The 27077-nt window shown below is 44.1% G+C and overlaps 1 protein-coding gene across 1 annotated transcript in view; it reads left to right on the forward strand.

Moving 5' to 3' along the window:
- Window positions 1-6967: 6967 nt before the first annotated feature.
- NCALD (neurocalcin delta) overlaps window positions 6968-27077 on the forward strand; it is a 52719-nt gene continuing 32609 nt past the window's right edge. Inside the window, exon 1 of the mRNA XM_088533630.1 lies at window positions 6968-7130. The gene's annotated coding sequence lies outside the window, so the exon portion shown is untranslated. The remainder of the gene's footprint in view (window positions 7131-27077) is intronic.

Genomic DNA, 27077 nt, shown 5'->3' on the forward strand with positions numbered 1-27077 from the left:
TATCCCCAGAGTAAACTGAAGTCAACAGAAAGACTTCTGCTGATTTGTGCACATCTGCCTTTGCAGCCAGGTTCATATAAGCTGTTGCACCTGTCCAAGTAAAATTAGCATGTGCCTACCTGTTTGCTGAGTGGGATCCAGGTAGAAAGTCATCTTGGGTACAGCTTTGCTTTATGAATCAGCATGCGGGGAAAATAAATCATCATGCCAGCCAAGTTTCCAGAAAAACGGCAATACATAGAAAATGGAAGGTGAACTGTTCAAGCAATGTAGTTGGCCGCTATTGCAGATTTCTGTGCTCATGTGCACCTAGTCCTTCCCTTCTCCTGGAGCAGAGCTGACGCAGGAGACACCAGGAATTTGGTGAATCTCTGGACAGTATGCTCTCTAGCTCCTAATCCTGTACTTAGCTGATTTATCACAAATATATCACCATTTACCTTTTAGATATCAAAAGGAGAAAGGGGAAAAGGGCATGTTATCAAGGAGCGGGACAAGATGTCTGCTCTAAGCAAGGAAACATGCCAAAAAAGCTTTCATTACTATCTCTGCAGCAGCTGCTGATACTAGGAAACCTTTCTCTATTATCTGCAGAGGAAGAAGTTAATAACGTGTCTGCCAGAAATACTGTATAACAATGTGTACAGGAACAGCGAGTCCCCCGTCAGAGAGTGAAACTCAAAGGGCTTTCGTTTGAGCAGATATATTTATTCTCATCTGAGCCGTGTTTGTCCAGTAATAAAAACTCAGAGGCCTGGCAAGGTCTGGCAGTTTAGAGCTTGCCCATCAAACAGAAAGAGCGGGGAGTAGCCGCTGGGTGAAATCCTGGTTGATTTGGATGGAAGGGGCGCAGAGATGTCCCTGGCATGGAAATGAAGCAGGGTAACTTGCTTACTGTGTCCAAATTCAACACAGATGATATTTCCATGTCTGGCCAGAGAAGGGCTGGAGGACAGAGCTGAGCCTGGGGAGGAGGGAGTAGGGTGACCACATCATGTCAGAGGTCTTCTTAAATTCACTTTTAATAATACAGGATACTCAAATGCTGGCGTATTCAAGAGATACGTGGGGGATGAGTCTAGGTGTTAAGTACTACGAAATTAATCAGCGGCAGCTACTGAGATAAGATAAGCTGCACAGAAGTGGACTGTAGCAGGTCAAGGAAAGGAGGAAGAAAATGAGTGAGCACAGGGAAGTTCAGTAAGAAAAAAAAAAGATATGTGGAATTTGCCAAGGACAATAAATGCAGTGGGGTTTTTGGACAATTGGAAAAGTTCATTTTTAATATAGGTGGGACTAAAATGCAGATGACATAGAATTCCTGTTACGGATTTTTGTTCCTTTCTCCTTATTGGAAACAGTATTTATTGTGAGCAGAAGGATGTTTCTATCTTGTTTCTTTGTTTTTCTGCACTCCCTATCACTGTCTGCATGGTTAGTTTCCACAATGCTGTCAGGCACTTGGGCTCTCATCCAGCAAATACTTAAGCACACGTGTAATGTCCCAGCCAGCATAAGGTTATCCATGTGCTTAGATGACTTTGGGTCAGGATCTTAATATCTCTGCTGTTCCGAGGTGCCTTGTGCACAGCAAGGAGCAGACACAGAAGGGCTAGACAATTAGCAAATGTGACTGTGAGACCACGGAGACGCTGGCACAAGGGCTCAGGGGCTAATTCACTATCCTGAAATATTGTCAGGATCCGGGGAAAAATAATTGGCAAATCTGTTATTCTCCAAAAAGTGCCGTTTTCAGACACTCGAAACAATCTGCAAATTCATTCCAAGTGAGTCAGGTTAGCTAAAGTCATGCAAAGAGCAGAATGTGGGTATTGCTGATGGCTTGGGGAGAGTGGGCTGTGCTCCTGACCACACAGCCCCGCGTGGAGGCAGGGACCGAGACCTCTCCTGCCCACACAGCTCCTAAGGAAGACCTTTGTTTCCATATATCCTTGTTTTGTCTTGTTTTGCTTTAAAGATGTCCAAAATACTGACATTGATCCAAAGTGATTTTTTTTTCCCATGCATATTTCCAAGTAATCAATTCTTGTTTGCTACAAATTATTTCTCCGTGGTTTCTTTCAGCTTCCCCTTCCCCACTGCCTCAAATGAAAAAAAGAAAAAAAAAGAAAAAAAAAGAAAAAAAAAAAGGCATGCACAGCTCAAGTGCATCATTAACTGAAGGCATCCACATTCAAGATAATTCTGGCTGGTCCCTTAGGAGGTACTGATTATGGTTACTTGATGATGGGATTTTTTTCTAGCTAATAGTATTTCATTTTTTCATCTACTCTCAAGTTTTTGACCTTGTTTCCTGGTGATTTGCTGCCAGCAGGTGGGACTCAGGCAAGGATGCATTTTCATCTTTTCAGGGCTAGTAAGGGACCATTACTAAGGGACTGGAGCGTGTCTGCTATGAGGAAAGGCTGGGAGAGCTGGACCTGTTCAGCTCGGAGAAGAGAAGACGGAGCAGGATCTTACCAAATATATATGTATCTGAAAGGAGGCTCTAAAGAGGATGGGGCCACACTCTTTTCAGTGGTGCCCAGCAAGAGGACAAGAGGCAACAGGCACAAACTGAAGCACAAAAAGTTCTGTCTGAACATGAGAGAAAAAAGCGGATTTTGTCTCACTTGTGTCTCAGGATGCTTTTCCTGTATAAGCAGCGATAGGGCAGATGGGGGTAGGGAACTGGCCCTACATTGCAGGGGAGATGTGGAAGAAGAGGCAGGGAGGTGGCAGACATGGGCTTCAGCCTGCTGGGGGATGCGGGGGACATTCCTCAGTGCCCCACGTCAGAAGGCCCCATACAGGGATGGACATGCACTGCCAAGGCTGGTGTCCTCCGAGTGCTCGAGTTTGGCGGTTCTTCTTACTCCTAGAAAGCAGGGTCCACAAAAGCAGCACTGCAGGCTATTGGGCATGAAGCCAGGCTTTTTGGTCCCTACAGGGGAATCATTTATGTTCCCTGAGAACAGGAACTGGTGGTACTAAAGGGTTGTGACAAAAAATAATGGAGGGCATGGGACTGTTTTACAGTGCTGCATTCCTGGGAAGTCATCTTCCACCTGATTTGGCTTGGACAATAACGCTACCGCAGGGACACCCTCAGTGAATGGGGCAGAGGGAACCATGGCTGTTTATTGTTTTTATTTCAAGAATCTCTTTGCTTGCAATGCCATGTCAGCTGTTAGAAAACTAAAATGTCTTTTCCTGTGTTTTTTTTTTTTCCACTCTGTTTTTCTCTGGGAGCATAAGTCAACACGACAACATTTTGCTGAGCCCTGTTTCTGTCTCTTTTTCATCTGTATCACTGATGCTGATGGAAACATGAGTCTTTCAAACAGCAAGCTGCAGAGATCAGCAAAATGCATGTGCTTTTTGATATATTGCATTAAAATAATGCTTACTTGGGGTTTTTTCCTTTTGTTTTTAAAAGCAGCAAAAAGTCATGGATATTTGAAAGATTTCAAGATGAAATACTTTTAAAAATATTTTAGTAAAAGAAAAGTCAAGATGTTTTAGTAAATGTTTTAAAAGGCAAGCGTGGCTTCCCAGGTGCTTAGATGGATTTAACTTCTTTCTGAGTACAAGGTTGTTTGGGTGATTGAGATTAGGGAAAAGCTCATCTCTGGCAGATTCAAAGACCAGTTCATGTAGTATTCCTGTTCCCTGTGTGTGTCTTCTATTTAATGGGCAAGCAAATGTCATCTGTTGTGAGCGCTGTAGGGTCAAAACACGTATGGGAAGAAAAGCTGGATTCTGTTCCTCTTTATAGTATTACCTAAGTGTGCAAATTATTTAAATTATTACGTACGCCCGGCCTGACGTTTTCAATTCCATTTGATCCAAGTGTACAAGATCTCCACTTTCTGGTGGAAACTCATTGCAGCTTTTTGGGTGCACTCATGGATGCAACTTCCGATCCTCTGGATACCGGTTGAGCCCTGGCTTCTGATCCGTGCATTCAGCTGCCTTTCCTTTTACCCACCATACAGAGTCATGTCACGACAACTTTCTTTCCTTGTCCCCACACATGGCAATTATTACCATCCTCCAAATCCTGGGCAGAAAGCTTTTGTTTTCCGAGGGGAAGCCAAACGTGTGACAGGGCAGAGCAAAAGCAGCCCAGAAAGGAGATGATGAGCGTGAATCTTAAGGATGTGCTCCCAGGCTGACGAAACTGGTTTGTTTCTCAGTAGACTTCAGCCTTTAAATATCTTTTATCTATTTTTCCACTCACTGCCCGTGTCTCATTGCTTCGCTTTCACTTGGTTGATTGACACTAAGAAAGAGACAGATTTGGCACTGGGGGTTTATCGTGGAAAAGTTAAAGTAAGTAAGTCAGGGAATGTCTATTTTTCTACCACTTTTTTGCATGTTTTCTGGCCCTCTGAGAGATGATTACTTTTGTTTCCATTCCGGTTTCTGTTGGTGCAGTGTGAGCTCCTCCATTGTCGCTATTCCTGAAAAGGTCTGAGGATTACAAGAAAATGCTGTGGAGAAGTAGTGATTTAATTCAGCAAACTTACCTGTGGAGAAATCATATTCCCATCATCATCTGTGGGGAGGCACAACAGGACCTCAGCTGCGCCCTGGAAAACGGAAACTGCACCTTTCAGACTGCCTTTATTCTATGCATTGCAAAGCACTGGGCTGTTTTTTTTTGTCACTTAGTCTTGCAACTGGCATGACATATAATTAGCCAGTCCATATAAACACCATCCATATCTAAGGAACTGCACAGAGCTTTTACACATCCCCTCAAGGAGAGTAAAATGGATATTTTATATATATGTGTGTGTGTACGTTTTATATATACTAAAATGCAGGTACTCTGAGCACACCTGTGCCTGTAGGTATGGAAAACTGGGATTCTGTGGGATTCAGCTGATGCTGGGTCCACTTACAGTCACCTCACATGGGCATGCTTTTTTTTTTTTTTGATAAACCAATAATTAGAAAGTAATGTACTGTGAATTATTGGAGAGGTCTCTTTTCAAATCATAATCTCAGGCTTTCTGTGGTATTGTACAAACATTGGCAAATAATGAAAAAAATATAACTATATGTTATGGTACAATTTCACTGGTGGGTGTGGACATGAAACTTCAGTCTTCTACAGTGAATTAATATGTATGATTATATGTAACATATGTAGTATATGATTTTTTTTAAATCCATCATACACTACTTGCTCTATTAAACTGTCACAAGCTTTGCAGCTAATTGTGAACATTTTCTTTTTATGGTATGAATTTCAGACAGCTTGGACTGCTTTATTCTCTTGCGATACCTCTTTGAATCCTCTTCCCTAATTAGTTATAACCGAGCAGGTAACAAAAAGGAGTGCACAGATGAGAGGTGCTGCCGCCGTGGGCTAGTGCACGTGCCATGGGTTGCTGTTAGCTTCATACCACATTTTGCTCACTCTATCCATCCATCTATCCATCCATCCAACATTTATTTACAAAGCATTTTCCAATTATTTGGGGGCTAAATCACATTATCTGGTGCCTAGATCCCAACAGTGAAGAGGAGCTCACAGCCTTTAACCCCTCAGCCCTCCCTGCATCTCCAGGGATTTTCTCTACTCCTGCTCTCAACGCAGGGCAGGGAGATGAGCGTGCTGCATCCTCCGGGGTCGGGGGAAACCTCGAAGCACTAGTAGTGTTTAAAAGGTGGGTTATAAACTATGCTAGGAGAAAGCCACATGCCTTACTGTGTGCTGCATAACCCGGCACTTGCTGCTGCTGCTGCTGAGCCAGAGTACAGGACGTTGCGACTGTCCCTGCGCTGGCTCTCAGCGGTCCCCAGCACTGCCAGCATCCTTCCCCGAGCTCTCTCCTCTTCTCATTTGGATTTCTAATATTATCTCTTTTGTGAAGGGACCAGACCAACTTTGCCTGCAGGTCTTCCAGCAGTTAAGCTGCAGACCCCATACTGCAAAATTTCCAGCTCCATTTTTAAAACAGACATCAACCGTGTTTGATTCCCAGTACCTTAGCATCCCTTGCACCGGTCAGCAATCCTCGTTTGTTCAGAGGAGCACATTTTCTTGCTGCAGGCACTTTCCTTGCAGCTTCCCACAGGTGAAAGTCGCTCCCTCCCTCCTTCCTTTCTCTCTCTCGCATCCTGCCCCCTTGTGCACATGTTGCTGCATGCCTACAGAGCAGGAAAAAAAAATAGAGGGAATTTGGGGACAAGAGAGGATTTGAGCTAGGATTACAAGAAAATCCAAGACAGGGGTCACATCTCTGCCTCCAGGACGGGGCTCTGGGAGTGAGCGGATACTAAGCGCCCTCTTCCCAACAGCTTTTGGCTGGAAGCAGCAGGAGTGACGCGGCTTTCCCTGGACCGCGCGTGTGGAGGGAGGAGGAGGAGGATGGGGAGGGTTGGTGTCCGAGGCCCACAGCTTCGGGGACATGAGGCTGGCCCGTATGGGGGACACGAAGCTCTGCAGCCCCACACCAAATCCGGGTGATGGTGCTGACCTCCAGACATACATTTTTGCCACGGTGTGCACAAACTCAGCCGTGTGTGATTCTTTGAAAGATGCTAATTTTAGGCAGGCTGTGGCCACGCGCTGCCGAGGTACATGGGTGCGCTGAGGGCAGCCTTCCGGAGATGCTTGGGCATAGCAGGCATAAAAGCCGATTTTTTTATTATTTATTTATCTTTTTCCGCTTGCAGTGGGGGATGCGAGAGGAAGAGGAAGAGGGAGGGAGGGAAGCGCCTTCTCCCCACAGGAGCCGGCCGGAGCGACCGCGGCGCGGAGCTGGCACGGGCTCCCCGCTCGGGCCGAGCGCGCCGAGTTCTCGGTGTTTGGGTTGTCAGGGAGCCCATGATGGTTCAAATGTGCACACAGTATGACAGATGACCTATTGAAATAATTTCAGAGCAGTGCTGCGGTTGCCAGGACAACCAGTGCTCCCTTGGCTTTCATCTGGCCATGTGACAGCGACTTTGACGTCAGCTGGAGGCAGAGCCTGTGGTTTCGGCCGCGCAGCCAAAGGCTTGTGAGAACCTAGTGGATGCTGGATTTATCCCCGCCGCCGCCGCCGCTGCTGCTGTTTCTCAGGGGCTGCCAGAGCATGGACTATTAAAAACTTGCATTTCTGCCGTGTGAGGTAACCATTTGCTTTATGTTCTCATCAGGTATTTTTTTTTTCTTTTTCCCTTTTTTTTTTCTTTAAAAAAAAGATAAAAAGCAGCTTATGATGATTGATATTTTTTCACTTGTTTGTTTTGGCTGGGAGTTTGCCTTGATGAACAAGCCTGGCACTATCAGATAAATGCAAAGCAGCTTCCAGTTACTAATTCTGTGTGCAGAATGCAGAGCGGGTTAAATTTAGATTAATGATCCATGAAAAGAGAATAAAATGATATTGTTCTCATTTGACACATTAGGAATATAAATGAACATGAGCTACTTAGGCTAATCTATATTGGACTTAAAGGAAATCATGTTTAGGCATTTTGTTGATTTGGATGTCTGTACAGCTTTATACTTCAGCTGGGACTTGAATTTTTTCATTTCTTCTGGTTGAGATGTTTCTATAGCCAGTGGTTTTAATGAACGGAAAGCCAGCAGTAGATACAGACAGGAACCGCTCGCTATCCAACTCCAAAAGTTTGAGCCTTTAAATCATCATTGTTCACACATGCTCCCTGCACCCACCGCTACCGTACGCGGTTCATTAGGGCTTTCCGTCCGTGTCTTGGGGCATGTGGCACTCTCGACTGCACAGTGTTTACAGAGGAAAGGATCAACAGCTTCCTGAAAAATTATCTGAAATATGCCAAGAGACCCACGCTGCTGTAACACAGGCTCTTACCCTTTTGCTCACACACACAGAGTCTTCTTTTTCTGTTGTGCACTAAGAACGGTCAGATTAGCTAAAAAAAGAACAGCACGAACAGCACCATGGTAATTGAAAAATAAATACTATTTGGATCTTTTTTGGAACAGAAGAGGAAATTTGGTTCTGTTTTTGTATTGCACTTATTTAGAAGAGGTTGTTATCAAGAAGGAGATTCCAGAGTTGCTGAAGTTTATCGCCACTGCCTGAGTTTGTTTTTGTGTGAACATGCAGATGGGTTTTAAGAGCAGATTACAGATGAAACATCATGTGCATTATTTCCTGGAAAAAGTATGTTAGGTCATTCTTATCATTTCAGATTACATATTCTATTCCCTGTTCTCTTCCTCCCAAAGTTCAAGGGGTTTATTGATAGTGGTAATGATTTTCTAAAGCGGCTGCTATTCTGAAGCAATTGTGATGCTCCAGAAAAATTTAAAATACAGTGCAATAAAAGATAAAAAAGTGTATAAAAATTATTCTAATATTAATAAATTCAGCAGACATAATTGCTTCAAAATTGCCTCAAGGTGGAGATTAATGCTAAAAGCACTTCTGTAAAGAAAGTTATGGTTTAATGCTGTAGATGTCCCTGCCTTTGGCATTCTTAACAGACCAACAGTGATAAATGTATTTAAAATCTCTCAACCTTTATTTATGATGTTACTTAATCTATTCTTTCCAGTTTAACTCTTAGGTCAAAAATATGAAATTTTGGAGACTGAAATATTTTAAATCTTGTTTATTAGTTTTTTTCCCCTGATGGCAATGAATCAGCAAATCAAACATATGTGTGTGTGTGTGTGTGTGTGTGTATGCGTGTGCATATATGCAAAATAATATCCTAACAACTTCGCAATGATGATGATGATGAATGCCTCATTCTAGAGGTCCCTTCCAACCTTAAGCATTCTATGATTCTATGATTCTCAGCTTCCTGCAGGAACAAGGCTCGCAGACCTTTCTTAGGTGGCATAGACTGCCAAGAGAAGTGAGGCTGCCACTGTCCTTACTCTGGGGAGCAGGTTGGGCTGTCTTGGGAGCAGCTGCTCAACAGGTTGGGAGAGGAGATGATTCTCTGAGGGACTGCAGTCCATGAGGTCTCACCCACATGTGAGCTCACACCGAGTTTGGATGGTGGTCGCAATGAAGGCGGCGGTGTGAAGGGAGGCACCAGACCTGGTCCTTCATGCTTGAGGCTCTGGTGTTGGGTCAGGGCATGCAAGGGGTTGGCAATGACTATGCGCTGAGTGGGAGCTTTCCTGCAAAGAAAGCTATTCACCTTCATGTTAGTCGGATTTGGCTCTTTTTTGCAGATTCTGCTACTACTATGTGTGACTTGACGTGTCAGCATAGCAGTTCACATAGGGCTGTGGCACCATCTCATTCATTTAGGCTTGAATACAGCATCCTGAGCATTTGATATCTTGGAAACACCTGGTAGGTAAAAAAAAAAAAAAAATCATTGAGGTGGATTTGCTCAGGATCTATTCATTAGAAATGTTTTGAAAATTGCTTCCTCATCTCTAGTTTAAATAGACACATTTTGCTTTATCAGTATTGAACAAGCCTTGGGAAAAGCATTAGCTTGACCTGAGAGAGGACGATAAGCTGCTTCCCACAGCATGGATACAGAAGATGTTGTTAAGTGCCAGGCAGATGTGTCCTGCTTGGAGAAATGACGAGCTCCGTCCCCTCTTGTTGGTGTTGGGAGCCTTGGGGGCCGCCCACTGCAGGATTAGATGGCCGCGACAGTGAGGTGCCTAATAGGCAATGTGAGGGTCTGCAAAGTGTGCAAAAAGCATGAGTCGCTAACCAGAGAAAGTGATGGAAATGGGGTGTGAGAGGAGTCCCAGGGCCGTGTGCCTGATCCCCGTGATTTCATGCTCTCCTTTTTGTTTAGCTGTGTATAATATCAAACTTCAATTTTACCTTAGGAGCATGTGAAATTCTCAGGACCATACCATGTTAAGCATCCCTCAGTTTCTTCCTTGTTATGGGTTTCAGCTATCATAAGAAAAGAAAAAACACAAGCTTGAAATTCCTCCCTCCTTCCTGCTAAGAGGTGATTGCAATGCACCCCCATCTTCCATCCAAGGCTATTCCCGCAGACTGTAAATTTACTTGGACTTGAAATTTTTTAATATAAGGAGAAAAAAAAAAAGAAAAAAGGACCATGCACACCCACTTAGTAACACTCTACCTTCCCCTGGAGGTGCCGCGTTCACCCTCATATCTCCCACCAGCCTTAATATGATTTGCAAATGTGACTCATTTGCACAGACATGGGGAGAAGACAAGCTCTTCCTATAGCTGTGTCTCCTTCTCCACCAAGAAGGCTGAACAGACCAGTAACTGCTGAAGAAACACAGCGTTTACCTCAGGAGAGCTCGACTGAAAACAGGACTGAAATCTCCTTGAATCACTTCTCCTCTGACTGGATTCAGCCAGTGACATTAAAAACAAATTCAGGTTGTTGATGCCTCTAGCCTAGTAGTAGTAACACACTCAAGCCTCTGGTGTGCTCTACCTTGATCTGCTTGAGTCCACGGGCAATGACATTCTAAATTCAGGCTAGAAATGCAATAAAAACCAGAATAAATCTTGCAATGGAGAACACTCCAACACTTTCTAGCACTTTTGAGACAGAATGAGAGTTCAGCTGTGATTTTATAGGTCCTACCCACCACTGAAGGTGAAAATGGAGGGGATAAAATCCCCCATATGGGAGGGATTGACAAACAGCAGGAACTCATGCAGCAGTGCTGAGATTCAGGCTCTTAAATTACATACTGCAGAAGTTAGCTTCAGCCCTGCTAAAAATCATCACGTTGTGCTAATTTAATGTCCTGCATCAACATCAGCGACAGCTAAGTGGTAGCTGAGCAGCAGTAGAGATTTGGCATTTTAATCAAGAGTTGCTTTTTCAATTAAAGCCAGATGCCATGGATATGGTGCTCTGAATGCAAACTAAAAGTTGACCTCATTGTTGGTTCCAAGCTAAAGTAAAAAAATCCAAGCACTGAAATGTTTTTGGTAGCCATAGTTGAGAAATAATGTTCCATGGTGAGCCAAACACTAGCGAGGCAGTTATAGTCAGATAACAGTTAAAAAAATAGGATATGTTTTGGCTGTACTTTTACTGCTGTTAAATTTATCTTCTTAAATAGCAGGGAGTATGAGCTGAGGTTTGAGAAACAGTAATTTTATAATTATTTTACATGGATCAAATTATTCTGTCATCAAATTTGCATTTCAGACAGCATTACGGTACAAAAATATAATTAGAAACTGTAATTCAGGAATTGCTGAATGTGATATTTCCCAGAGGGAGCACCGTGAAGAAGCTGCCCTTATTACAACTTTAGCAAATGTTGAAATCCTATAGGTGGAAAATGTGAATGTAGGGTTGTAAAGTCGCTTTCCATTCTGTGGTCTCAACACTGTCAACTTTCTGCCGAACTTCATTTTTTTGTAAGATTCATTTCTACAAAAACACCTAATCATTAAGAGCTTAAATGCTCAGATCCTGTTCTGTTGAATTCCAGCCTGGCTGTGCTGAGAGTTGCTGAATTGCTCTCAGCCGCAAATTGACACTGAGATAATGTAAGGATCTGATTTACACCCAGAAAAGCCAAAAAGTTTGTAGTTTGGGCTGAAACACTCTTTTTATTTTGCCCAGTGCTGGGAATTCCCAGAAACATCTCCTCTCACTGAAAGCAGTGAAGGCTGGGGTTCCCAGTTAGCTCTGTTTCCTTTCTGCTGTTAATTCAAGACTTTTACTGTACACGTTCACAGTCTCATGCAATGTTTCAGCCGCATAAATCTCACTAATGTCAGTTCTTAAGGGTTTTCTTATTTTTATCATGATCTTTGGCTTTTACAGAAGGACTAGCTGGAAATGAGAATGTGCTTTCTTTAGACTTGCGCTCATATTGATAAATCTTCTCTGATTTCATCTGAAACACACAATCCTTTGGAGCCCATCACTGGTCACCAATTTTTCCCACCACCTGGTCAGGGTTTTGGACAACTGCAGATGAGAAGTTGAGCTAGTGAAGCGCAAAGGGAGATGGATGATGGGGAGAGCAGGAGATGCTGGGGCATATTCAGCTCCTCCAGCTCCCAGATGACCCTCACAACTCTACAGAGAGCGATTCCTGGTCTCCTTCAAAGGACAGACAAAGGTCAGGGCTGCAGTGGTGCATGTATGGATGTGGACAGTGTTGCCCCACAGCAGGCTCTGAGGAGCTCGACCCTTGTCTTGCACCCGGCTACAGAAAGCCTGAAAGCCGGGAGGCTGCTCGCTGTTCAGTAACGCACGTCCTGCAACCTGGAGCTGTTGCTTGATGTGAGCAGAACCGTGAAGCACGACCAGAGGTGACATGAGAAAGGGTGTAATGAGCCCCGTTCATCCCTTATGGGTAAATGATCGCATCTTGCGGAGCCCTGTTGAGGGCAGGAGCCCCTTAGCAGGCTGGACAGAAGCTGCTTCAGAGCAGCTCAGCATTTTTGCAGAAGAGCATAGAGACTGCAGGGAGGCCGGGGTCAGCGTTTCAGCTCACTGTGTCTGTGGGTGGAAGTAGGTGCACCTGGGCGTTAGGAAGCCTTTGAGACAGGTTTATACCCACCACATCTGTTGCAAAGCTTCTTAGCCGTGTGCTGAATTTCACTGTCGAGAGGACGTGGACTTGGGAGTAGGCCAGAATCAGGCTGGTCCCATGGCTGCAGGAGGATACTCCATGTGGGACAGGACAAAGCTGGTGCAGAATACACAAAGGAGAGCCTGGGGATGGCTCAGTGAGCAGCTCATAGCAGGAAAAGGCTGGGGACAACCTTGCAACTTCTTAGCTGTCTGCCGTAACTACTCCTGCATTGCCTCCTGAGCTAATATTGACTTTTCGTTATTTGGCTGTCACCTGAATTAAAACGGGCTAAAATAATTGCCTGGATGCTATGTTTAAAATAGGGCTGGACAAAGACTGCCTGATCACCCCTGGCACACTAGATGCTACCAGAGAACAAAGATTTTGCCTTTAAGAGTTTGGAGCTTGTTCTAGTATGATAAAAGGGATCAGATTTTGGAAGGTTCTGCAATTCTGTGCAGGGAGGTTTTATTAGACAAGTACAACAGGTAATTTACAGGCTTTCTCTCCAAAGGAGACAAGTTAAAGCAGAACCGGGTCAAAGCCAGCTCCTCTCCTCACAGAATTCCTTCTCTCCCAGCGCGGAGGACTCGCTGATTATGCCTTGCACGGCCTTTCTCTGTCTCTTGCAGGATTACAAAAACACAATGGGTCCTGCTCATGTGAAGTGGCTAACTTAAGCTGAATAATACTTTAAGAGACCTCAGCTATGAAACAATTCAACTCTGAGAACTCTGAGAACTAAAGAAAATATTCTACTCATGTTGCGTGAACGTTCCTAAAGGCAAATCCAAGATGCCAGGGGACACAAAGCAGTTGATTATTTCCACAACTGCTATATGCTTCCTATCACAACACTACTCTTCTGTGCAGAATGGCAGCGTGATTGCAGAGCCCTCTTTAACTTCACTATTTTAGCAAGCACAGGTCCAATTAGAGCAATTATATCTTAGCAGAAACACTGTCTGTTGTCTTCTGGACCTGTCTGTCAAGTGTCCTATTCGTAGCTGTTTATCTTGTGTGGGTGTTTTTTATATAAAATCTGTCTGACCCTACTAATGCAGTCACATCTGAAGGATAGCCTGAGTTTTTGTAGACTTATTTCACAGGCGGGTGTGAACAAGAAGACTAAAATTAGAGCTGGCCAAGGTATATCTTTCAGTATAACCACGCTCTCCTCTTGCTTGAACATTATCATCAATTTTACATAGTGCTAAACCCCTTCACATTCTCTTATTTCACTGCTAAAAATTAAAAACACTGTTGGAATTTGCGGTTCTTCCTTGCCATATTGGAGGGTTTCCTTAACTGAAATGCAAGTATCAGGATGTGTTATGTTCAATGGCACATGCACGATGTTAAATAATTTACAATTCTGAAACTCTTGTGGGACTATTCAGTTACAGAGTTATGCAAGAGCCACTAGTTAGTGGGCAGTTCTGCAAAAAAACCTTCCAGGTTTGCCTTTGTTGCTGCTGTAAAACTCCACTGAAGGAGTATAGTCACCCCTGCGAATTCTCACATCTCAGCTAAGGTAAAAGCCAAGAAGCAGAGCAGGGCTAAGTGAAAGAAAGAAGTGCTGTGACTTGGGAAGGTCAGAGGCAGTGGAAAGAGGAACTGTTCCATTTCTGAAGAAAACATACATTTTTCTTTCCTCATACTCCTCCTGAAAGAGAAAGTTCAGGGCGCAGAGGTTTTTCATGTTTGGAACCGTTTCCCTGAAGTAAAACAAACTCTTTTATGAAAATTCAGAAATGAATTTTCATGCGACGATGCATGGGGCATCCCAGCGGATGCAGGCACAGCAAGGCTGAAGCACAGTGGTCCACATTTAGGAACTGAAAACACGAGAGCTCAGATCTAAGTTGTTCTTCCTCCAGCATCATCACAGCAGGAGCTCCACCACATTTATTTGTTTCCTATTTTATTTCTGTTTGGTAGGTTTTAGCTTACGCAGGAAGGTGGCTGTTCCCTTTTGTTACAAATATTTTCAGAGCCACCCTTGGCCATAGCCCAGACGTCACCTGTCCTCCTACAGCCTCCTGCAGGCAGGAGATCCATGCCAGGATGTACCAGGGCTGCAGAAAGACCTTGCAGACACACATGGTCATACCGATGGCAAGGACAAATGAGATGTGATGAACAGCAGTAGAACGTGGTCCACAGCAGCTCCTCAGTGGACTTTCTCCTCAGGTCTTCATTTATTTACCACATACTCAATGGTGGATATTTATGTAGGTTTGCAGTGGTGGTGGACTCAGTTGCTTTATTTGTAATGATGAATGTCTTTTCTCTGTAAACCAAAGGCTATGAATTGCTGTGCAGGGTTAATCACCCCCACTTGCTATGTCCACATAACATTCATGAGACCCCAATTTAAAAAATACATCTGTTTTAAACACAACTAAAGGTGATGCAAGAGCTAGCAGTGTAGCTGCTTCCTTGATTTTTGCTCTGGCTTTCAATAAACTCTGGGACCTTGCAGAAGCATCCAGCTCCCTTAATTCATAGTGTTTGATTAAAATTGAACTAAATTTTGCTACCATTCACTGTGGTGCTCCTGTGCCAGAAACTTGCAATAAAATTGCACCTTTAGTGCCTGACACTGCCCATCCTCTGGAGAGGATGTGTGGCACAGGGGAGGCCCAACGTGACACACGTGCAGGGCAGGAGAAAAGGAGTTAAAGAAGTCCTGATTAACAGTTTGAAACATCTTCTAAAATAGCAGCTTTTCTTTTGTTTGCTCTATTCCCTGTGCCTCTACAGTGCTGTTCCCATTATTCACTTCTTTCCCAAAATAATATTTTTAACCAAAGGAATGGCTTGATCCTGGAGAGGAGGGGACTCCGTAGCCAAACCGGACAGCTGCATGCTCTCCCGTGTCTGTGTCAGGGTAATTCAGAGCTGTTGCTGGATGTCAGTGGAAGATTATAAGGCAGGTGGCAATTCCCAGCATTTAAAGCAATTTCAACTCTCAATCATTGAGCCCGGTAATTTCCTGGTGGTGTTTCTCAGGGGTAAGCTTCAGGTTTTTCACTTGCAGCTGCTCTTGCAGAGAAACGTTTATTATTCTTCTTTCGAAGGGGAAGCTTGAACATGTCCAACGGGCTTCCAGCTATGCAGGGGGTGTATTGCTGGCCAGCACGATGGGGAGGTGGCCTGGAAAGCCGCATAGCCCTAGCCTGGGCAGAGACTTTGCAGTGGAACCGGGCCAGAAGTGCTTCTCGCTGGCGGATGTTCCTATTGGGAGCACCGAGGGCAAACGTGTGGGAAAACAAGATGAAGGGGCTGCAGCCACGGCGCCGGCCAAGCAGGTGGATGCCACAAAGCGGCTGCTGCTGGAATGCAGCTCCGACCCCCCAGCTCCCTCGGGCGTCCCGGCTTTGAAAGCTGAGCCGGGGAAGCAGCTGCTCCGGAGGGGCTCCTGGTGGCAATTCCTCCCTCCCGCCGCCTCGCCGGCCACGTCGAGGCGCTCGGCCCGACGAGCCGCCTCGTGCTCCGGGGAGGTGAGGAGAGCGGCACCACAGGGAAGGTGGCCGGAACCTGGCGAGTCGCGCACCACACGGACACGTGGCGCTGCTGCTAAACGTGAGGCCCTGGAGGCCGCACCGGCCTGGCCGCGCTCATGTTCCCCCACATTCACCCCGCTGGGCTTGTGGCACCTTTGCTGGAGGTTGCCTGACCGTGAAACCTGCTCAGAGGACCAAGAGGTTCTCCTCAAAGCCCGAGCCCTCTTGCAGTGCATGCTCCAAACCCAGTTTGCTCAGAGGAATTTAGAGCCCTGAGTCTTGTTCATAACTTGGTCCCGTTCCCAAAGGATAAGAGCTTGCTCCCCTCAACTCTGGACATCTTTTTCATTAGCACTAGGGGCTAAAGCATGTCCAGGTGTGTGGCAAGTTATCTGGTTTTCTTCATTCACTAACTGTGTCTACATGTGTGTACCTGTCAAATTTTGTTGGACAGTCTGGTCACAGTTTTGTTCCTGGCTAACTCATATCCTCCCCGGGGGTGCCTAAGCCCAGTTTGGGGCTTAGCCTGTGCAACTGGGCCAGTTCCAGGAGGCACTTTGCACGTACATAGCCACTCTTCAAATTTTAATCAATCATATGGATGAGGTCATTTCCAGGCAAACTGGCCTCCGTTCTGGGGAAAGCATCTTGATGCACTTACTTCGCAGGCAGTAAGTGATGTGCTGTGCCTCAGCACACATATCTAGGTGGAAACCTTTGGAAAGGAAACCCAGGGCTCGGGAGAGCTCTTGTTGCAGCCACCAGCAGGAAACCAGTCTGCTGAAGCGTGACAAAAGGGCTGGCAGTTCAATCTGCTCGGACAAAGCAGTGGGTTTCTAATATAACTGAAGTGAAGGAAGCGAAGAACATGGCTAGAAGGAAGGATAAAGAAAAGCCGTTATGTATTCTATAAAGAAGCAGGCTCCTTAGCCACTTACACATTACCTGTACACTGCTGGCCTTGTGCTGTTCAGAGTGGATTCTTTTTCAGCACGTGGGTTTGATACTGACTCGATGCTGTTGCTTGCTGCAAATGTTTCATGCTGCTTGATTCAGTTTTACAGCTTTTTCAGTTTACAGTACATTTAATTTAAAGATGCGAAAATTGCAGAGGTGGATAGTCAGTATTACCCTTCCTTCTGCTCCACGGTTTCTCCAGAATTAGTAAATTGTTATCATCTATACTAGCCTTCTCAATTATAGGTTGATATGTTCCACTTTTCTGATATTCACTGTGCTTAATATCTGTTTTTTAAACCTTCCCTTGCCTGGAGTGCACATGGTGCACTGCTTAATAACATCGCAGCATACAGACTCCCACAGCCCAGCACGTAGCATTAAGCGAGCTGCACAGCGCTCAGAGGTATTTGATATTTCACTTTGCAGCAGGGAGGTGGTATCTAGGTGCTGTCTTCATAAAACTTTGGTGTTGAAAGAGATATGAAATTAAGGAGGTTTCTGGTTTGCTGCCAGTGCTTCTATTTTTGCTGAATTCCAGCTTTATAGTTTTGGTCTTGCAATATGATGTTGGTAGAGTTTTGAGAGAATCGGGGGAGTATTTACCTGTTTCCTTGCTCTTGGCTTCTCAAGAGCATTTGATTGTTTTTATTACTTCCTCCGCTTGACATGGAGCATTTTTCACTTTCCCCAGGTGAACCCACCTGCTCTCAGCTTGCTGCCCAGCCCCCTGTTTGGGGCACCGGGCTCCTTTTCCCAGAGCAGCACCAGCTATGCAGCAGGCACGACAAGACAGGTCCTGCTGCACACTGGAAATGCCACTTGTTCGGGTGCTGAGATGCTGAGTGGGAGCTATGTGAGCTGGCAGCATGCAAAATCCTGGGACTCTTCAGGCTGAGTCCACATTTAAACCCTTCCACTCACTCAGTAGTGACCTTTGGCATATGGCCAAGTCAGTGTTTGAGGCCATCACAGTCAGATGAAGACCATGATGATGATGTCTTGGCATGTCCATTCATGGAAGTCTTTACCTAGGCCTCTCTGTTATTATTTATAGCTTTACATCAAAGCCCTGTAAAACAACCGGTTACTGACTAGGTTATCTTTTGAATGGTGAGGGTTGCTGAAGCCCCAAACCATGGCATGGAACTGAAAAGTTTCCCCCTTTCAAGGGCTCACAGCAATTGCTGTGCTCTATTCTGCTCCAAATAATACAAGACATTTTGGGAGCCTAGCATTAAGACATCTTTCAGAATCACTGAATATGTTTTAATCCTTATTAGCCTTGAGCAATTGTCTCCCAATGAACTTGCAGAAGGATAGGTATAATTAAAGATTTGCCCTGTGCAGCCTACCATGCATTTACAGCTAATGCTATACAACTACTCTCTCTAGTGAAAGTGAAATGTCTTTCTAAAAGAAACCCAAACAATAGGAAATATTTCTTTAACGACAAAACTGAAAAAAAAAAATTCCTCATCAGATAAAAACAAAATCTTTCCTAAGATTTCTAATTCCACTGAACATCTGCCTCTAATGTACAATTCCTTGACTTTGTTGATTTTTAAGCAAAATGTGCTCCTATTTTAAAGCACAGTTGTTTCACTTGGTAATAAGAGCCTATTCAACTGTCTGTGTGTTTCCTCAGCATAGTTATTGTTCTGTATCTTTTGCATTTTGCTCCAATCTTTCCACTCAACAATCAGTCCAAATTGCCACTGTCCAGCTGGACATAACTCACCGTTCCTTACTAATTTAAATTGGCCATCTAATTCTGCTGGTGGACAATTTTGTTCAAGTTCACAGTATAATAAATTTGTACATAGAAACAATGCAGCGACAGCCTATTCTGTCAGTCCTTTCCAAAATCTCTCACTCCACCACCAGTTGCAAAGCTTAATAATTGCTGCCTTTTAGGCATCTGGCACAAGTGGAAATGACACAGTCACATGATGTGCTTGTTATTTCAGGCATTAGCCTTGAGAAGTGTTGGATAATTGGATGGTTTGTCTACCCAGTATCAGTTTAAGCACACTTTCTAAAACTCCTCCTCTTGATCAATAAAAGACTCTGTAAAATTGCTTAAACATATTAAGAAAAATGTGATTTACCCTAGAAATCTTTATTGCATTTAATTATAAGCCCCTGAATCTAATATATGGAGAAGATCACTGTAACTGTAAGTGGACAAAACGAACAATATGCTTTCACTAAGCAACTTTCAGCAACATGCGCCTTCTTCATCAAATGCAGTTACATAAGCTGATTAGGTCTGGTGTTTCTAATAGGAGTATTGGTTAAATATATCACATGCCCTCTGAGAGGCATCAGATTAATTTGTTAGGTATTGCAGTATCTGTTCTGAGCTATTTTTTTTCCTGCTCTGAGGAAATTTATGCGATAGCCAAAATGTGAGCAGAGAGGTCAGATGTTGATCTCCCCATCTCATCTTGAACTGGTTTCATTTCATTAGGTGATGCCATCTGTGCGCTCATCGGATAGCAGCCTTTCTCTCCATTTACTGTGCGGCGTGCGCGGGTGTAGTTCTCATTTTGCAGAAAAAACCTGATGTCTCTTGATATCATTCACTGGTGTTTTGTACATTTTTTGCTGTTTCAAATCCAGAGCTGATAATTTCAGGGGCTGAAAATGGAAAACTCCATGCAAGGCTGCATCCTAGAGGAACAGCTCCCCTCCAGCTGTGATCTGTTTCACTATGTGGACAGTTGACCGCTTTGATACAGGTTAACTCCTTAAGTATTTGCACATAAGCAGCTGTCAGCTTAAAAGCTGAAACCAGCATCTCCTGCCCCCTGCAGCATCCAAAGAATCCGTGTTATTAATTACGAGGCAGCCCTGCTTGAAGTTGTTATTTACACTATCCGAAATATCTAAAGAATAAGAAGACATACTGCAAGACTGAGGGGAAAATATTTGGTCATTTTATTGACAAGTTTATCATGCTGCTAGTTACTACTTATTTATTGCAACTGCCTACAAAGTATTTCTGTGCTTTTGCCATGGGAGGTACTGAGGGCTGGTGAGAAGGTGTTTGCTGTGGCTGCGGTTAGAGCACGGATGGGGAGATGGGAATAGGCAGGGCCAGTGCACCATGGCCATGGGAGATGAGGAGCCCCAGGGTGCTGTGACACCTTCTGCATCGAGGCAATAAGCCACGGGGTATTTCCATGTTTGCTGTGAGGCAAGAGCCCTTGTGCCCTGAGACTTCAGGCGTCTGCAGGGTTAGGCAGTACCTGGAGAGCACCTGTTTTGCACCTAATCCCTGCAAGGCTCTGCAGATCCAGCCCTATGAAGCAATCGGCTCCTTGGCTCTGTGAAAACTGAGTCCAGATGGTCTGGGAGAACAGGACCAGCAGACACAAACAGTCACACAGACACTTGCAAAAACCTTTCCTGTTGACTCTAAGGTTAAGCCCAATAGGATGAGAATTTTATTGAGGTTGCTTTTAAATCCTAATTTCAATCAATTTTTTTGTGCTAATTGCCTTGCTGCTTCTAATGCTCTTTACTGCTTGAATTGACACAGCTTACTGATTCTTTCGACCTATCTGCTTTGTCCTGGCACTCACTCATCTGCTTACATAATCCTCTGTTTTACATTCTTGCTGCACCACATTATTGATGGGCAATGGTGGGACATTACATAGTGCAGAAGACAGAGACACTGTAAACACATTTACTTAATGTTACTGCCTTCGGCTCTCCCCTTGGCGACCCTTTGTGCCAGCAGTGCCGTAAATCCCACACGTTTTGAAAATCTGTCATTGTAAGAAGCACTTGTTTTTTGAGATGCCCTTTCTCTTCTAGAGGAACACAGGACAGGAGGGGACCTCCTGAGTCATCTAGTCTATTGCTGGCAACTACGTCATGTAAATCCTATTCATGAATTTTTCAAACAACTCCTTTGTCACATGAGCTGGGCCATTTTTCTTAAGCTCTAAGGAGAAGGCTGTTCCACAGACTTTGCTGCTTCAGTGGTTAGAGATTTGCTTCTCATTCTCAGCCAAAATTTATTCATGGCCAGTTTATACCCATTTGTTCTTATGCCAGCATTGTCCTTCAGTTTAAATAGATATTCTCCTTTTCTAGTGTTTACCCCTTCTGATGTATTTATAGAGTGCAACCATATCCCCATGCGGCCTCTCTTTAGCTGGGTTAGATGGGTGAGCTCTTCAGGTCTCCTCCAAGAACATAGGCTTCCCATTCCCTTATTTGGCTTAATGGTCCTCTGCATCCACTATGTGTTGAATTCCCTTGTCCCAGACATGATTTTCTGTCCTACTGTTGGTCAGGTACTGAAGTAGTCCAGGTGGGTTCACATATCAGCAAACTCTTGTACAATGTGCTGTATTTTAATTAATAGTATTGATACTTCTCAGTGCTGGCACTCTCATCAGATTCATTGCAAAGTTGCGTTTGTCTTCAGTAGGCCACATCATACTGATGTTTTATAGCTGTCATAGCTGGATGTGATCCACAGCTTTTTCTCCCACTCTGTCACTTCCAGTTAAAAGGAGGAGTTCTTCTTACTACTGTCTCAGAGATTGCATTTTGTAATAAGGAATTTCATCCCTTTTTCACTATTCCAGTGCTAAAATCATCCTATTTTAATTTGTATGATAGCCTGACCCTCCAGCTGTTTTTCCCATCTTGGAATTAACAGTAAGATCAGAGCTTTGAGATTATGCACCACAATTATTAATGAAAATGCTGAATAATATCTATCCCAAGGCTCATCCCTGAAAAACTCTGTTATAATCAAATTCTTCTTAAGATTTTCTCTTTCAGTTCAAACCATTATTCTTAAAGAGGAAACCTTTGTGCTATTCTGTCCAGCACAACCCCCAGCAAGGAGTATTTCCTTTGATTTCACCTACATAGTTTTGAATTAACCACTTTTTTTTAAAAAAACATATATCAGAAATGAGAGCTTATGTACTGGTTCGAAAGCTAGTGCAAACAAACTTTCTATGAGGTTTCCATATAAGGTCAGTTCTGCCAAGAAACTTCAGTTCTAACCTCTAACATTTCTACAGTTTCAGTTTGAGATCTCTCTTCAGCAGGACTTGCCAATTGTGGCACTCAAGTCTGGGTGTTAGCAGACATGTTTTGCTCTGCTTCAGTCTCCCAATGGGTTATGAAGCCAAATTCATGATTCAAACGACTAAACTCATTATTCAGGCTTAGGGAACTTATTTATGGGAATTTGGAATGGGGTGAAAATTCTTTTGTGCTCTGGGCTGTGTTGCTAAGATCTTGGCCTGCGGAAGAATAGCAAAAATGATATTTGTACCCTTTACATTCAAAATGGGTAGGACTAAAAATATCTTCTAGTCCTAAAACAACATTCCTACTAGTTCTTTGATTAAGACTACAAGACTTCTCCCTCAACTTCTCCCTGCAATTCCCCGCAAAGATGTGACTATCTTCCTTTGTGCGAGTGGATTTAGCGACTTTAGGAGGAATCACTGGTGACATCCCACAACCCTTAAAACACAGCTGCATCTCTTTCAGGTGCAAATGAAGCAAGTGGAGAGATGCTGTTGAATCTTTGGCTGCCCTTTTGATTACAGCAAAATGCAGTGTTTGCCCTACTTCCTTACCATTGAGGTGCAGGGGAACTCTCAGCGTTATCATCTACTTCTGAATACCTTGCGTAAATAAGTGAATGATTCTCACTTTAAAAAAAAAGGAAGGAAAAACTTCAGAAATATGAAATTAATTTTGTACATTTATTATATTCTGTGCAAATACATTTACTTATTAACGCTAGAACATTAGGCCTGTTTAGCCCAGAGAAGAGAAGACTGAAAGGGGATCTGATCAACATGTGTGAATAGCTGACAGGAGAATGTAAAGAGGATGGGACAAACTCTTCTCAGTGGTCGCCAGTGACAGGACAAGGGGTAATAGGTATAAATTTAAACACAGGCAGTTCCACCTCCATGTGAGGAAGAACTTCTTTCCTGTGAGGGTGACAGAGCCCTGGAACAGGCTGCCCAGAGAGGCTGTGGAGTCTCCTTCTCTGGAGATCTTCAAACCCCTCCTGGATGCCACCCTGTGCCCCTGCTCTGGGTGTCCCTGCTGGAGCAGGGGGTTGGACTAGATGATCTCTAGAGGTCCCTTCCAACCTCAACCATTCTGTGACTGTGATTATCTGATATGAAGAGAAAGTTTTCACCTATACCTGTATGCAGAGGGCTGGTTGGTGAGCCTTCACTTCATGCCTACATCTGAGCTGTTCTAAAGCTCATGACCAGGTATCCCCATGACAATCCAGGCTTCCTCTTGCTTTCCAGGTGGACAGATGTCCTGACTACAGTTATAAGAATAATTGTTTTGAGAATTTGTCTGGTGAACTGAGCAATCAGACAGAAAAGGCTTTAATTTGACATGAGACTGCATTTTCCATCTCTTTTTGCTAAAACGAAGGGATCCCACAGCAACAAATTATACAATTTAATTTGACATTGAGCGTTTCAGAATAAACTGGAACTCTGACCTCTTGAAGCATTTTTGTGAAATTAGCGTTTAATATTTCTGATCCTGCTTGAAGTTAGCCAATGAATTTGGGGTTTGTCAATCACTCCGTAAACTCCAATCATGCAGATTTCTAAATTCCACATTTCCGGAGTTTGCATGGAGGAATCGATTAGATTCCTGCACTGCAGACACCTGGATTAAGTTTCTGAATCTGGAGCTATGACCTCCCTGCATCCCGTAGATAAGTAACGTGGGGAGATTGATGCTAAAGTGGCCACTTCCCAGGCATCAGCCAAGTTATGATGAAAGTTGTGGCTGTACTCAGAGCACTCCCAGTGCCCTCGCTCTGTTCAGGCAACACCAGAGGTTCTGGCTGTGAGCTTCCAGGAGAGCATCCCTTCAGCAGGCACTTGGTTCCCCAGTGGATATAGAGCTAGTGGTACCAGTCAGAGACATCTCCAGGAGCTGCAGATCTCCAGGCTACTGTGGGCGGCTGGTACAGGGCCACAGTGTGCACGCAGGTGCCTGAAGACCGATCAATCCACCTCTCCTTTCCTCCCTGAGCATCATCTGTTGCCAAGGAAAACTTGGATATAGGAATCTTCCAACCCATAACCTGTGGGGAGAGAACTCTACAAGACTGAAGCTACTTCACTTATCAAAGGAAAGACGGAATTTCCTTGAATCTGGCAATCAAGATTCAAGCAGTCACTTTATTGACAGATTTAGTTCATATTCCAGTCCATCATATGTACAGATAATGCACTGTGAGATTAAGCTACTGCAGCAATAAATTTGCTAACCTAATTTTAAAACATAAAAGCTCCATTGAAGTGAAGCCTCGTGGCACACTCCACTCCGCTCAATCGCTAACGCTTTGGAGGAGCGGGAAATAGAGCCCTCCCTCAGGTAGCTGTTACGCTGCTCCGATGTTCTTGTCTGCAAGCAAATCTTCGGGGGAAGTAAATAGAGCAGCACTAAAACTGCCCTCCCTCTGTATATGAACATCTGTTGTCACTCTTCACAGCTCATGGGAAAGGCAGCACATAGCAGGGTTTAGAGAAACCCTTCAAGCAAAAAGGAGAGCAGTACTGAGAACACCTGCGTGCCCATGCCCCTGCTCAACAGTTTCCTTGCTTTCCCCGTTCTGCAGCTATTCCTGCCCTCCTTTCTCCTTGGGTTTCCAAGTAGCCAGTGAACAGGACCAGCTCAGCAAAGCTCCTGGGCTCAGCGCTTCCAGCACTACCTGGCTTCTGTGTTTCTCAGGTCAAGAAGAGGCCAGTGGCATACCTGCTTCCTGCAAAAAGTCCCTCTCCACTACCTATGCAAGCACTGGATCTTCATTCCTGCCCTCCTTGAGTAGGCAATGGGAGTTAAGGTGTAACAGGGAAACTACGTCAGCTCAGTGAGATTTCTACCTTTCTTCTCAGTGGTCATTTGGCTACTGTATTGCCTCCGATTTCTGCCTCTATCTCCTGATCCCTCTGTCTTACATACGTCCACCTTTTTTAAAAAAGAAATAGGCTCACAGGCCTAGAATAAACTTTGAATATTTGTGGCCCCAAAGGTGCCTAATTCATGTAGCTTGTTATTGTATGAGCAGCAAGAAGTGGCATCAGAAGGTCTACAAACAGTGGGCAGATGCCACTGCTTGCAGACCCTGTACACAGGATTCAGGGTGAGGAATGGCTGATCTAACTGGACACAAGGTCAGATGGTGCCACTGGCCTCTCATGGCAGCAATGAGAAGCAGGCTGATGAGTTAGTGAGAGTGAGAGAGAGATATGGGCTTTGTCAGGAAAATGAGATCCTGTAACAAGGCTGTCCCCATGAACAGATCCAAATGTGGCAATAGGAGATATTTTCCAAATGATAAGGATATCGTAAGAGTATATGGGAGTGAATTTGAAAGCTAGCTTGGACCTCAGCAGAGGAGCTCCCAAGCTTCTTTGTTTCTACAATCCAGTAGAAGAAAAATATCTCTACCAGAGTGTGACCAATACCTGGGGAAGGAGACGGCTGCAAGTTTACAGGACCGCTGTGGAAAGGGACACCCAGATGCTTTGAGGCCCCACAAAAGATATCATAAATCTTAACAGGTCATTAATTTTCACTCATGATCAGACCGTCCTGTTAGTGGGACAGATTTTCTTATGCAATTTAACTGAGTTAAATTCTTCATCTGGCCACATTATGAGGATGGCATTGTTAGAAACCACAGGCATGAAGTCCATGTAACATTGGTGGCAGTAGCTCTATGTAGCTTTATTTCTGTTGGCCATTCTAGTAGAGTTTGCAAAGCAGCAGCAAATTTTCCCTAATATTTAGCAGACCTCATATTTGAAAAGGGAATGTTTACATTGTAGGCCCTGTCAATGTGCCCTATATGGGCTGTTTTAATGTCAGTTTGGAACGATTCTTGACCAGGAGAAAAAAGAAATTCTTTTCTTGGTTATGCTGTCTTGCTTTATGAAAGCCCTAAAGTACAATGCTCCAAACTGTGTGCTAAAAGCATTGTTGTCAGCTTATAATGGAATCTTGTTAACGTGAAACCCCCAGGAAAAAATACACATTGCTTCTATATTGCGAAAAATCCTAATAAATGACTCTTGGTTGTGCTATTTGAGCACTTAATGCACTGCTCTTCAAAGGAAAATCACATACACATGCACAAAAAGAACATTTTCAGGCATTCCCACCATGCCCTTAATTCTTGCCTGTTTAGGTAGCCGTTATGACCTATTTACTTGCACGTACAGCAAGAGACAGGTTCACAACTGCCCTTCAGACAGCAGCTGTGGTTCACCCTAGCTATAGATGTGAACCTCACACCAGTTTTTCAGGAAGCCTTCAAAAATACTAACTGATGGTCTTAGTTAGGTTCACAAGCTCGCCAGGAGATCCTTTGCCTGTTTATTTTCAGGCCTTCTAGACATTTTATCACATGCGCATCTCCAAGAGGAGGGTTTATACTTTTTGTAGGAGCCATGGCTGATATTGGGCAGCTGGATGGAAACATGTTCTTTGCCTGGACTCTTCAGTTTATATTCACATCGTTTATAAGTTCCTGTTCGAGAGAGTTGTCACATGATGGCACATAACTTGTACATAACCACTGCGCTCAGAAAATGCCTTTTCTTCACCTTTGACTCTTGGTGTAAGGAGTTTCAATCACCCTGCACAGCTCTTGATCCCCTTATCAGCTCTGCATGCAGTACATTTGTATAATCCTCCACCACATCTGCTTCAGCTTCCCAGCCACTCTCCACTGTGGCTTTTATTTTGCTGGGCTTGGTTTGACTAATGATCTTTTCCTTCTCGAATGACACGACTCTGAGGAGCTGCAAGGCAGACTTGCCGATCCACATTTCCCAGACAGGACAGCATAAGAGTATGAGGAATGTATTAGGAAGCAAGCAGTGTAGGATGAGGATGTTTTGGGGTGTCTCATCGGTTTCCTTCAGTTTTCCCCCTGCCATATCAAGGAGTTCTCCAGGCTTGATTCTATATTGGAGAACTGGCCAACTGCTACCACACAGCATTAACATTTTCTAAAAAAGCATTTTTCAGCAATTGTCCCAGTCCACTGACAAAAATAG

The sequence above is a fragment of the Tinamus guttatus genome, unplaced genomic scaffold (genome assembly GCF_059628265.1).
Source record: "Tinamus guttatus ecotype Peru unplaced genomic scaffold, ASM5962826v1 Tinamus_guttatus_pri_ptg000510l, whole genome shotgun sequence".
NCBI classification, from domain to species: domain Eukaryota; kingdom Metazoa; phylum Chordata; class Aves; order Tinamiformes; family Tinamidae; genus Tinamus; species Tinamus guttatus.